The 14,261-nt window shown below is 45.5% G+C and overlaps 1 pseudogene across 1 annotated transcript; it reads left to right on the top strand.

The window, feature by feature from the left end:
• The first annotated feature begins 10,392 nt into the window (after positions 1–10,392).
• LOC120363907 (guanine nucleotide-binding protein G(I)/G(S)/G(O) subunit gamma-5 pseudogene) lies at positions 10,393–10,941 on the top strand (annotated as a pseudogene). Its single transcript, XR_012516314.1, has one exon. The product of XR_012516314.1 is annotated as a guanine nucleotide-binding protein G(I)/G(S)/G(O) subunit gamma-5 pseudogene (transcript).
• Positions 10,942–14,261: the final 3,320 nt, after the last annotated feature.

The following is a 14,261-nucleotide window of genomic DNA, read 5'->3' as shown; positions in this document are numbered from 1 at the left end:
TAGACATGGCTGGGTCTGCCCATTGGGGCGGCTCTTTGCACCGAGCTCTCAAATCCTGTGTATTGAGGGTTCCTTTCTGGTACTCAGGATTGGAGCTACAGCTGGGCCCCCCTCTCTCCCATTCATTTGAAGAGACACTGAGGGAAACAAGGGTTTCTTTTGAGGTGTCCTTGGCTGCCTTTTATAGGATGGGAGCCTTCTCCTGGTCTTTTGTTCTTCTGCACCTCTCGTAGCTACTGCCGGTGCAAGGTTGTACATGTGGATTCCCCAGGAGCCTGGGCTGGGGGGCCAAGCTGGGCTGAATGCAAAGACGTGCAACCAGAAGGCAGGCGAGGGGAGGAAAAGCAAGCCCCGTCTCATTGGTCCTCTGGGAGATGTCTGTGGCAGTCAGCTCCAGCTTGGGCCTGGGGAAGCAGCCTGACCAAGGCGCTTGGGTGTGCCTGTTACAGGAAGAACCTGCAGAAGGATCATTTGCACATGGAGCTGTGATAACACTAATGTTGATTTTTTTTTTTTTTACAAGTCCTCAGAGATGTTTGCAAAGTGAGTTTTATTTTTTTGTAATTCCTTTATCTTTACTTAAAGGTGAATGTGTATTCCTCTGGGAGGAATAGGAAGAAAACAGGAATGTTAATGTCAAACAGAAGACTTCCTCCCTTATTAATATATAACCCTCATGTATTTATGCCTAATGTAAGCTGACTTTTAAAAAGCTTTCTTTCGTTGCATGCCCTGTGCAGGCATCTGTATTGTACATGCATGCCTTTCGTCCTGTTTTCCTGTATAAAGTTAGTGAACAAAGAAATATTTTTGCCTAGTTCATGTTGCCAAGCAATGCATATTTTTTAAATTTGTCATATATGGAAAGAGCATGTTTGTTACATGTAAAAGCTTTACTGATATACAGATATACTAATGTTTGAAGATGCTGTTCTTTGCAAGTGTACAGTTTTCAAATGTTGTTACCAGTGAAACACCCTCGTGGTTCAAACTTGCTACAATGTATTTATTATTCATTTCCTCCCATGTAACTAAGAATCATGGCTATATTTCATATCAACGTTATATTGAAAGTGAAGGGAAATGATTAATACAAGGTTTTGTAACACTGGTGTGTGTCTTTTTTCCTTTTTTTCCCAACATACATGATTGAGGAGAAAATGAGAACTGAGGCCTGGCACAGTGGCTCGTGCCTGTAATCCCAGCACTTTGGGAGGCCGAGGCAGGTTGGTCACTCGAGGTCAGGAGTTTGAGACCAACCTGGCCAACATGGTGAAACCCCGTCTCTACTAAAAATACGAAAAAAGTAGCAAGGCATGGTGGTGCATGCCTGTGATCCCAGGTACTGGGGAGGCTGAGGCAGGAGAATCACTTGAACCCAGAAGGCGAAGGTTGCAAGTGAGCTGAGATCGCCTGAGCAACAGAAGAAAACTCTGTGAGTCTTAGAAATAGCCCCCACAAGGAAAAAACAGAATGGAATCTCTGTTAACTATTCCCACCTGGCCATTCTACACAAGCCACATCTTCAGCTATGAGCTGCTGCTTAACAAAATATGGAGAGAGGGTGTAGAAATGTATGCAGTTTGATATGTGCCCAAAATAGCCAATAAATGTGTCACCAGACCTAGGGGCACATTTCTAAATACAAACTCCAACTTTGCAGACACCGCTGTTGATAGCTTGTTTCCCTCATTGCCTTTGAAATATTTCACACCTTAACCATTTCACACCTTAAGCAGCCTCCTTGGCGCTCTGGGTCTTATCTACCCATGGCTTAAATCTCATTCTAATATTTCTAATTCCTCTGTGATATCGATTCAATTCTAAATATTGGGTCAGTTGAGCATATGAGTGTAGAGATGCACCTGGGTTTGAATTCTGGCTCAAGCATTCTCTAGCTGTGTGATCTTAGACAAATTACTTGATCTCTCTAAGCCATGAGTTTGTTTTTTGGCTTATGATACTCAAAGTTTATATCATTAAATCTCTAATAAAAGGTGAAAACGAAAGAAAACATGTGATAGAGAGGTTACTGCCACTATAACCTAGCAACCCAAGAGTTCTGAGGAGCCACAGCTTGACAGGATGACAGTGACCACACAGTGACTGACTCCCTTTTCACCAGGCTCCACTGCTCAACTGACATGTCAGATCCAAATTGGTCCCCAGAAACACAATTTCTCACAGGCTGAGATGTCAAATGTAATTCCTCATAAAGCCTTGTAACCCAGATGGCTATATCTCAGGATGACTGCAGTCCTAGGAAGGAGAGAGAAGTATGCAAGGGAAAATGTTAGCCTCACTTTGAAATGTGTGGAATGAGGGTAAATGTTAAGAGTTGTGAGATTAAAGGAGAGGAACCATGAAGAGCTCAGCATGGTGTCTGAAAGGAGGTTACTTAGCGATTTTTATCAGCAAAGCTGTAGCTCTTTGCCGGTGATCTTTGTTATAGAATGTTCATTTCTGGAGAAAACATTACCCATGGAGTAAAGCAGCTAGGACTCCCCTCAACAGCCCCCTTCCAAAACCAGATGGAATGCCACTTGTTAAAGGGGAATGAACATGTAGATAGCACCATGGCATGGAAGAGACTGCAGGGGGTTTGAGCCAGGAGTTCAGAAGTAGGTCTTATCCACCCATACTCCATGTGCTAACGCAGACAGGAGCCGGGGTGGCAGGGGTGTGCAACACAAGCCAGGAATTCAAACTCTCATGAAAGTGTCTTGTTCCCGTGGACAGTCACTACGTCTGTCACTAGCCCTGACTCCCAATCAGCCTAAGACCTATTGTCCCCAGTGGTTGCAGGAAAGGTTGGGGGACAATACCTTTATCAGTGCAAATGTCATCCAGATCCAGGAGGCGGAGGTTGCGGTGAGCTGAGATCGTGCCATTGCACTCCAGCCTGGGTAACAAGAGCAAAACCCTGTCTCAAAAAAGAAATGGGTCACTCGTTTGAGCACTGTTTCCAGAGCAACCCTTAGACCAGGCGTCCCCAAACTTTTTACACAGGAGGCCAGTTCACTGTCCCTCAGACCATTGGAGGGCCGCCACATACTGTGCTCCTCTCACTGACCACCAATGAAAGAGGTGCCCCTTCCTGAAGTGCGGCGGGAGGCCAGATAAATGGCCTCAGGGGGCCGCATGTGGCCCGCGGGCTGTAGTTTGGGGACCCCTGCCTTAGACCTTGACCTTCAGACTTTTCCACTCTCAGTTTCTGGCCTCTAGAGATTAAGAACAGAGAATGACACGCGTGCGTGCGTGTGTGTGTGTGTGTGTGTGTGTGTGTGTGTGTTTGTGTGTCTGTCTCTATACATTTGGGAAACATTAATTACCAGGAAACTGGGACACTTTGGCAGAACTTAAACATGACATTTCAGTCATCACTGAGGAGCACCACTGCAGCAAATGATTATTCACAGTGCACAGTGTCCTCTCAGACTTCAACCCAGCCCGCTGGCTTCCCACACCCTGCCTTGCCCCTGGGGCTCTTGTCCACAGACACTGACTTCTCTGTGATGTAAACCTAGGAAGTCAATGTCAGGAATTTCCTCCATGGAATATTTTTCACTCTTAAGTGGTTTCTACTTCAATTTTTGAAACCAACAGAGAAATATTCTGGCAACCTTATAAAGCTTGTACTTCATAAAATATAACTTTATGTTTGAGGCAGAGCGCGTGTTTTTAAATAGTGTGTTGCAAAGTTTTTTGAGGTTTTCTTTTTTAAGACTAATCCAGGAGAAACAAATTGGAGCTTCGGTGAGTGAAACGGTCCTCCCAGAGCTATTGGAGCTCGGGACTGCCAAGAGGCTCCAGTTAAACCTTCCTGTGGGAACCACAGCCAGGCCTGGGTGTCCCTCAGCTTTCTCCAGTGTTCTTGGGACATATTTATGGTTGTCCTTGTCAGAAAACTTCTTTAACGTGATCTCAGTCACCCAGGCTAGAGTGCAGTGGCACGATCACAGCTCAGTGCAGCCTCAGCCTTCCCAGGCTCAGGTGATCCTCCCGCCTCAGCCTCCTGAGTAGCTGGTACTAGAAGCACTTGCTAAAGTTTTTATTGTTTGTAGAGACAGGGTTTTGCCATGTTGCCCAAGTTGGTCTCCAACTCTTAAGCTCAAGAGATGCCCCCACCTCAGCTTCCCAGAGAGCTAGGGTTACAGGCGCAAGTCACCATACTGAGCCCCATAAAACAGCCTCAGTTAAGGAAGGAGGAACCTACAAACCCAAATCAAATCTGTCCGACTTGACCTCAATGATTCGCTTTTTGTTATATTTATCCCCGATCTGGTCACTGAGAAGAGGCTAAACATTAATTTCCAATGTAACTCATTGAAGACGGATTATGTACAAAGACAGCAAACTGGGGCTGAGAGAAAACGTCTATGCGATGAATCCTTCCCCTCCATCCACTGCCAGTTGTGCCAACCCAGTCCCAGGCCAGTGAGCACATTCTGCCTACTTTCTGTTGTCCCTGTGCTCTGGCGTCTGGACGACGTCATCTTTTAGCCAGCTCCACTTTGCTCTTGTAAGACACAGAATCTAAGCCCTCATGGCACTTGAAGTTCTCTGAGTTTACCCAGTGTCTGCCTTTTTAAGAGAAAAAAAGAGATGAGGGTCTATGTTGCCCAGGCTGGTCCTGAACTCCCGGCCTCAAGCACTCCTCCTGATTTAGCCTCCTGAGTAGCTGGGCTTAAGGAGTGAGCCACCACACCTAGCCAGATGTACATCTTAAATGTTTATATCCAACCCGGCCTGCAAAACACAAAGATTTAAGGGGACAGGCTGTCTTCCTTGTACACAGGGACAGCATGCTAACCGACTGGATGTCTGGAAATAGAAGATACCTTGCAGGACACAAGCACCAATTTCCCTCTGCAAATGGGAGGTGAAGTCCAGAGTTACAGTGAGGCATCTTCCCTGTGGCCACTTGAGAAAGCACGAGATGCCTCTGCAGGCCCTGGGGTCCTTTCAGTCTCTTAGCTTAAATGATATGAGCCCAGAAGTGAGCATGCCTCGAAGAGGGCAGGAGGGAAAATAAGGCCTGCTACGCTCCTCCCCAGGCAGGAGGTAGACACTTCCCACAGTGGGCAGAGCTCTGCTGTCGTCCTCAGGTTCCCTGGGGAAGCCTCCTCACCCATGGCTTACTGCCTGGATGGCAGATGCCACCCAAGCTTCCTTCAGAAGATGCCACCCAGGTCCTTCAGAAGAAAGGAAGCCACACCGGAAGGACTAAAAGCAGGGACTCCTGGAGGGGGCCTCAGGAACAGTCAGATTTAGGAGCAAGAGAGAACATGGGAATTGGAAGAAGTGAAATATGTAAGTACCCAAGTGGAATTCTGAATGCAGAGAATGTAGAGTTGGCGGTGCGGGGTGGGTGGAAGTGGGGTCTGGGGATGGAGGTGGGGCCAGTCCTAAAGGGCCGTGGCAAAAAGTGTAGGCTCTCCTGGACAATAGCTGTGCTGCTGGCAATGGTCTGATCAGCTGGAAGGGTTTTGTTGCCTTGTGGAAGAGAAGAGCATACGTGAACAGTCTCCCTCCTGTCCCAAGTCCCAGTCACTCAGTTCCCCTCACCAGAGGCCCCCAGTGTAGGTCTCCTGTGTACCCGCCAAGAGATATTCTCTCCATGTGCAAACACAAATCTATATTTTGTTCCCCCTTTGTACACCAAAAAAAAGCATACCGCGCACACTGTTCGTCATGGTGTGGCATTTCTCTTTTTTCACTAAATCGGTTTTGGAGACCATTCTACAGGTACTGATCGACTTACGACCTATGCAACTTATGACCATTCAACTTTATGACCACAATCGCTAGCCACGACTGCCCCGCGTCTGGCAGCGCAAACATTGCCCAGCCGGGCATACGACAGTGCGGACCAGCTTCCGGCAGCACTACCATCTCCACGTGCACCATTTCAACTGTTATTCCAGACTCGGTACAGCAATTTGTCTTTTGTGTCTTGGATATTTTTCATCAAACCCCTCCCAAGATGTCTACCAAGAGGAAATTGTCTTTGTCTACGCCTCAGCCTGCCAAGAAGGAAAGAAAGGCCATTGATCTCGACATGAAAATCAAGGTAATTAAGCAGTACGAAGGAGAAAGTGAATGTGATCGCATAAAATGAACAAAGAAAATAATGATATATAACAATAATGAAAGAAAATTATGATAAAATATGACTTAAAGATTTTTATAACATCATTTCATAGTACTGTACATATAGCCTACTCAACTTACGACCAAATCGTGTTACGACCGGTCTGTCGGAACCAGTCGTGGTCGTAAGTCGAGCACTAGCTGTATATTCATTGACAGCGACAGGATGTTCCACTCTATGGACGAACAGAGTTCCTTTAACCAGCTCCTTACCGATGGACACTCAAATTTCCTTTACTCTACTACAGACAAGGCTCTGATGAATAAATTACGCATGTGTCACGTAAGGGTTCCCACTGTCAGAAAGCGGGATTGCTAAAGATTATATCAGCCAGTGTTCTCTGCAGAAACAGCAGTACCAGAGAGGGGAACAGACAGGGAGGAGGGGAGGGAGAGAGAAACTTATTTTAAGGAAAGACTCAATTGTGAGGCCTGGTAAGTTTGAAATTCGTACAACAGGCTGAAAACTCAGCCAGGAGCTGATGTTCCCTGTACTGAGATAGAACTTCGACGGGCACAGTGGCTCACGCCTGTAATCCCAGCACTTTGGGAGACCGAGGCCGGTGGATCACAAGATCGAGAGATCGAGACCATCCTGGTCAACATGATGAAACCCCGTGTCTACTAAAAATACAAAAAATTACCTGGGCATGGTGGCACGTGCCTGTAATCCCAGCTACTCAGGAGGCTGAGGCAGGAGAATTGCCTGAACCCAGGAGGCGGAGGTTGCGGTGAGCCGAGATCACGCCATTGCACTCCAGCCTGGGTAACAAGAGTGAAACTCCGCTCAAAAAAAAAAAAAAAAAAAGAGATAGAACTTCTCCCAGAGACCTCAGTTCTTGGTCTTAAGGCCTTTAACTGATTGGATGAGGCCCACCTATGTCATCAAGAGTAATCTTCTTAGTGTCAAATGATGATAGATGTTAATCAGATCTACAAAATACATTCACAGCAACACCAATTAGTGTGTGATTAAATAACTGGGTATTATAGTCTAGCCAAATTAACGCATGTAACTGACCATCACGACTATCACTAGTCATCCCCCTAATTACTGCCAAGTCATCTTCCATAGATTTATACTTCGAGCAGCAAAGGATAAAACTGCTTTATTTCCTATATGCTCAGCAATTCGTAAACCAAACTTTTGTATATTTTCCAATCTAATATTGTGAAAAAAATGCTATCATTCTCCTTTTATTTGCATTTCTCTTGAGTGAGGTTGAGTTTAAGCACTTTTATAGGCTTTTTTTTTTTTTTGAGACGGAGTTTCACTCTTGTTACCCAGGCTGGAGTGCAATGGCGCGATCTCGGCTCACCGCAACCTCCGCCTCCTGGGATCAGGCAATTCTCCTGCCTCAGCCTCCTGAGTAGCTGGGATTACAGGCACGTGCCACCATGCCCAGCTAATTTTTTGTATTTTTAGTAGAGACGGGGTTTCACCATGTTGACCAGGATGGTCTCGATCTCTCGACCTCATGATCCACCCGCCTCGGCCTCCCAAAGTGCTGGGATTACAGGCTTGAGCCACCGCGCCCGGCCACTTTTATAGGCTTAATAGTCTTTTATATTTTCTTTTCGTGTATTTGCCCATTTTATCATTGAGTTGTTGGTCCTTTTCTTAGTTTTTTTGTTTTTTTTTTTGAGATGGAGTTTCGCTCTTGTTACCCAGGCTGGAGTGCAATGACAGGATCTCGGCTCACCGCAACCTCCGCCTCCTGGGTTCAGGCAATTCTCCTGCCTCAGCCTCCCGAGTAGCTCGGATTACAGGCATGCACCACCATGCCCAGCTAATTTTTTGTATTTTTAGTAGGGACGGGGTTTCACCATGTTGACCAGGATGGTCTCGATCTCTTGACCTCGTGATCCACCTGCCTTGGCCTCCCAAAGGGCTGGGATTACAGGTGTGAGCCACCACGCCCGGCTTTCCTTTTCTTGTTTTTGTAGCTGCTCTTTGTATATTGTAGCAATTAACCTTTGGTCTATGATATGAGTTACAAATATTTTTCCCAATTTGTCTTTCGTCATAAAGAATTTATTTTTATTTTTATGCAGTTGAATTTCTTCATCTTTTATGGCTTCTAGATTTCAAATCATATGTTTAAAAGGCCCTTTCCACTTTGAGATAGCTATATTTTCCACTAGAACTTTCATGGATTCACTTTTTTATATTTATATGTATTTGAACTGTTTTTGTTATAAAATATGCAGTTTGGGACTAACTGTATTTCTATGCAAAAGTGGGTACCCAGTTATGCCTATACTATTTGTTGACTAATCTGTTTTTCCTCCACTGATCTGATATGCCACCTTTTTAATATAGCAACTTCTTCTGTGTGTTTAGGTCTATCCCTGCACTTCCATTTTTCTTTTCATCGGCACATTTGTCTATTCATGTACTAGCGCTTCCAGTGTTTTAATTATTAATATTTTAAAATGGGTTAATATCTAACAGGGAGATCTCTATTTTGGAAAGGTCACTCTGACTGTATTTTGGGAAATGGATTAGAGGACAGCCCAAGTGGAGAAGTGAGGATGCCCCAGGGGACAGATGACACAGACAGTTCATAAGCTCGAGGGTATGGCAGCAGGGATGGGGAGAACTGGACAGGTCTGTGAGAGTCAGAAGATACAGCTTCTCCTATTCAACATCATATTGTAGGTTCTGGCCAGGCTGGTTAGGCAAGAGAAACAAATAAAAGTCATTTAAATAGGAAGAGAGGAAATAAAACTGTCCCTGTTTGTAGATGACATGATCCTGTATCTAGAAAACCTCATCATCCCAGCCCAAAAGCTTCTTAAGCAACTTTAGCAAAGTCTCAGGGTACAAAAAATCAATGCGCAAAAATCACTAGCATTCCTATACACCAACAACGGTCAAAACGAGAGTCAAATCACAATGAACTCCCATTCACAACTGCCAGAAAAGAACACCTAGGAATACAGGTAACTAGGGAGGTGAAAGATCTCTACAAGGACAACTATAAACCACTTCTCAAAGAAATCAGACATGATACAAACAAACACAAAAACATTCCACACTCATAGACAGGAAGAACCAATATTGGCAAAATGGCCATACTGCCCAACGCAATTTATAAATTCAATGCTATCCCCATTAAACTACCATTGACATTCTTCACAGAACTGTAGAAAACTATTGAAAAATGTATGGGGCCGGGTGCAGTGGCTCAAGCCTGTAATCCCAGCACTTTGGGAGGCTGAGGCGGGTGGATCACAAGGTCAAGAGATCGAGACCATCCTGATCAATATGGTGAAACCCCGTCTCTACTAAAAATACAAAAAACTAGCTGGGCATGGTGGTGCGTGCCTGTAATCCCAGCTACTCAGGAGGCTGAGGCAGGAGAATTGCCTGAACCCAGGAGGCGGAGGTTGCGGTGAGCCGAGATCGCGCCATTGCACTCCAGCCTGGGTAACAAGAGCGAAACTCCGTCTCAAAAAAAAAAAAAAAAGAAAGAAAAATGTATGGAACCAAAAAACCCAAATAGCGAAGACAATCCCAAGCAAAAAGAACAAAGCTGAAGGCATCACACTACCCAACGTCAAACTACACTGCAGGGAGACAGTAACAAAAACAGCATGGTATTCATACAAGAACAGACACATAGACCAGTGAAACAGAACTAAGAACCCAGAAATAAGACCACACACTTATAACTATCCGATCTTTGACAAACTTGACAAAACAAGCAAAGGGGAAAGGATTCCCTATTCAATAAATGGTGCTGGGAGAACTGGCTAGCCATATGCAGATTGAAACTGGACCCCTTCCTTATACCACATACAAAGATTAACTCCGGATGGATTAAAGACTTAAATGTAAAACCCGAAACTGTAAAAGCCCTGGAAGGCAACATAGGCAGTATCATTCAGGACACAGGCACACGCAAAGATTTCAGGGTGAAGATGCCAAAAGCAACTGCAACAAAACCAAAAATTGCCAAATGGGATCTAATTAAACGAACTTCTGCACAGCAAAAGAAACTGTCAGCATAAACAGACAGCCTACAGAATGGGAGAACATTTCTGCAAACTCTGCATCTGATAAAGGTCTAATATCCAGTATCTGTAAGGAACTTAAACATATTTACAAGAAAAAAAAAACATTAAAAAGTGGACAAAGGATATGAACAGACACTTCTCAAAAGATGACATACACATGGCCAACAAACATGAAAAAAGCTCACGTTGCTGATCATTACAGAAATGTCGATCAAAACCACAATGAGAGTTGTCTGGCCCAGTCTACCCACGGCCCACCACCTACCGACCCACGAATCGGCCGGGCCCTCTAGTACACCATGTCTGGCTCTTCCAGCGTTGCCGCTATGAAGAAAGTGGTTCAACAGCTCCGGCTGGAGGCCGGGCTCAACCGCGTAAAAGTTGCCCAAGCAGCTGCAGACTTGAAACAGTTCTGTCTGCAGAATGCTCAACATGATCCTCTGCTGACTGGAGTATCTTCAAGTACAAATCCCTTCAGACCCCAGAAAGTCTGTTCCTTTTTGTAGTAAAATGAATCTTTCAAAGGTTTCCCAAACCACTTCTTATGATCCAGTGAATATTCAAGAGAGCTCCATTTGAAGCCTGTACAAAAGCTTATCCCTGTAACACTTGTGCCATAATATACAAACTTCTACTTCTGTCAGTCCTTAACATCTACCTCTCTGAATTTTCATGAATTTCTATTTCCCAAGGGTAATTGTTTTATATACACTGGCAGCAGCATACAATAAAACTTAGTATGAAAGGTTAAAAAAAAAAAAAAAAAAAAAAAAAACAATGAGATACCACCCCACACTAGTCAGAATGGTTATTATTAAAAAGTCAAAAATAACAAATGCTGGTGAGGTTGTGGAGAAAAAGGAGTGCTTATACACTGCTGATGGGAGTGTAAATTAGTTCAACTATTGTGGAACACAGTGTGACAATTCCTCAAAGACCTAAAGACAGAAATACCAATCAATCCAGCAGCCCCATTACTGGTATATCCCCAAAGGAATATAAATTGTTCTATCATAAAGACACATGCACGTGAAAGTTCATTGCAACACTATGCACAACAGCAAAGACATGGAATCAACCTAAATGCCCATGAATGATAGACTGGGAAAAGAAAAATATAGTACATATACACCATGGAATACTATGCAGCCATAAAAAAGTACGAGATTATGTCCTTTGCAGGGACATAACAGAGCTAGAGGCCGTTAACCTCAGCAAACTAATGCAGGAACAGAACACCAAGTATCACATGTTCTCACTTATAAGTGGGAACTAAATGATGAGAACACAGGGACACATAAAGGGGAAAAACACACACTGTGACCCATTGGAGGGTGAAGGATGGAAGGACGGAGAGGATCAAGATAAGTAACTAATGGGTACTAGGCTTAATAACTGGATAAAATAATCTGAACAAACCCCCCCCATGACACTGACACATATTTACCTATGTAACAAACCTGCACATGTACCCCTAAACTTAAAAGCTAAAAAACACAATGGGCTTTGGGGACTCAGAGGAAAGGGTAGAGCGGGGTGAGGGATGAAACTGAAGTTCAGTGTATACTGCTCGGATGATGGGTGCGCCAACATCTCACAAATCTCACCAAAGAACTTACGCAGCCAAACACCACCCGTTCTCCAAAAACCTATGGAAACAACAAATTTTAAAAATAACCAAGCCACATGTTAACAAGGCAAGAAAGATTTTAAAAAGAGGTAGCCTCATTGTGCTTGACAACAGATCAGACAGGGGCTGTAGGGGAGAGACTAGTGAGTCCAGAATGCCTCCCAAAGGGTCTTCCTTGGCCAGCTGAGGTGCCAGGGAAGGAGTGGGCTAGGGGTAAGGGCGTGGAATTTGTTACGTTATATATCCCACCTCCTCATCCAGACAAGACACTGTTTTACCTAAGCCGATACATTTGTTATTAGATTATCCCCGCTTTGCAGATGGAAAAACTGAGGCTCAGAGATGTTAAGCACCTTGTCCAAGATCAGAGAATTGTTATGGAATGGGGCTCCACCACAAGACTCAAATCCAGGTCTGTCTGCCCTCAATATTGCTGGACCAGTAAGTGAGGAGAAGAGATGACAATGGCTGGTTTTCTTCGGCTTTCCTTCGGCTCTGGAGCCCCCATATAAGCACACACAATAAGGAGACTGTGAAGAACATCCAGACCTTCCCTTTCCAACATCTGTCGCAGCTGAGACACAGAATTCTGCAAAATGACCATCTGGAGATATTTGTTTAAATCTAGCCCCAATTGTATGAGAAGAGCCAGCACGGCTGTGGGTCTGAATCTGACTCCACATGGGAGCCTCACCAAATACTGATGCCTGTGGTTCATCCGGAGAGACTCTGACATAGTTGTTCCGGGGCCTGGCCTGTGCGTGAGGGTATTAAGCTCCCAGGTGATTCTAATGGGCAGCCAAATGGGAAAACTGCACAGCAAGAGAAACTGCTTCTCCCCGCTTACTGGTCTATGAGGTTTAAGTACGTCTGCAGCCTTGATAGATGACGGTAAAAGACAAGTGTTTCCACGGACTCATTACAGAACTAAGAGCAAGCACCTGACCCATCCCGTTCCTTGGGTGCCCTACCTATGGGAATCCTCTAAGCCAGGCAGCATAAGCAGTGGGGTTTCAGCACGCTCACGGTCACTTCTCAAATGTCTTCCCCATTGGCTTCTGGGGTGCTTGTAATGCCAACCACAAAGACTCAATTCTATAAGCTATGTATACTTTAATTACGTTGATGAATTGTGTTCCTTGGGAAACCGTCATGCCAGACGCCTATCACCTCCGAAACGGATGGCACCGGGCTTGAGAGGCTGAAGAAGAGACCCAGAGCCAGCAAATGAGACATTGGGCTTATTGGGGGAACTCACCAGCAGAGCAGCCCAGTGGTGGGGGCCGGACAGGAGAACCGCACGGCTTATAAAAGCCTGCAGTTCATACAGCGTTTTCACTGAACGCCCTCCCCCTAGCAACCGTCACCTGGCAACTCCCATTTAACACAAAACAAAGGGCCTCAGTACTCTATATGGCCCACATTTTACAGGACAGGGCAGGACGGAGGCTCAGCTACTCCTCACAGATAAGGAATGAATCTCCAGGTTGGCCACACTTGGAAGTCTGAACACACATTCAGGTTCGTCTGCCATACAGGGTGATTCTCGGGGAACGCTTAAGTTACCACTGTCAGGTGTGTGTGCCACGCACAGGTGTGTCTACCCAACAGTAGCACAGCATATCAGCTGCGTGATCTATTAACCAGGATTCATCAGCCTGATTATCCATCTATCTGCCAGCAGAGTTTTGGGGGTGTCTGTTAATGCAGTTTAGGTTACACTTCATTAACAGATACTCCCCAAAGCTTCAACACCTGAAAACCACCAAGACTGGCCTACATGTCATTATAGGTCATGTGGACATCTGCTCAACATGGTTCCCTCTGGAACCCAGCCTCTGGCACAGCTGCCACTTACTGGAGTAATTGATATTTGCCACAGCAGAGGAAAAAGAGGACATGGCTTCCACTGGAAGTGAAATGTGTCACTTCCACTCACACTTCACCAGCCAAAGCCAGTCACGTGGCCACATCTAACTTCAAAGGAGCTGAGAAGCACAATCCTACCCTGCCACGAAAGACTCACAGACAAGGTTAGGCCACAGCGTTCATGTCTCCCACCCCATCACTGCATGCTCCTCCCAGCAGAGCACAAACGAGTGTTCAAGACGGCGAAGGTCCCGGGGTTTCTGTCCAGCCAGTCTCCATCCCCACTGCTGAGGAATGTGGGCCGGTTACAAAGACAAACTCTGGTACTTTACCTGGGTTTGCCGCTTCTCTTCAGGCCCTCAAAGTCCGGAGGGGCCCAGAGTGGCGTCATCAGACGAGGTCATGTCCTGGGTGGCGGGGTGACCTCCTGTTCTGCTCCCAGCGTGCTGCCGGCTCACCAGGGTCCCAGGGCCAGGCCGAGCCGCGTCTTCATCAAACTCTCTCTGTTAGCTCCCACCCGACTCTGAGCCAGCCAATTTCTTTCATCATCACCTCCAGCTGGCCTGCAACCTGTGGCTCACTCCTG

This window comes from Saimiri boliviensis, chromosome 2 (assembly GCF_048565385.1).
Source record: "Saimiri boliviensis isolate mSaiBol1 chromosome 2, mSaiBol1.pri, whole genome shotgun sequence".
NCBI classification, from domain to species: domain Eukaryota; kingdom Metazoa; phylum Chordata; class Mammalia; order Primates; family Cebidae; genus Saimiri; species Saimiri boliviensis.
The sequence above is the reverse complement of the archived record's forward strand: the minus strand, read 5'-3'. Positions and strand labels throughout refer to the sequence as shown.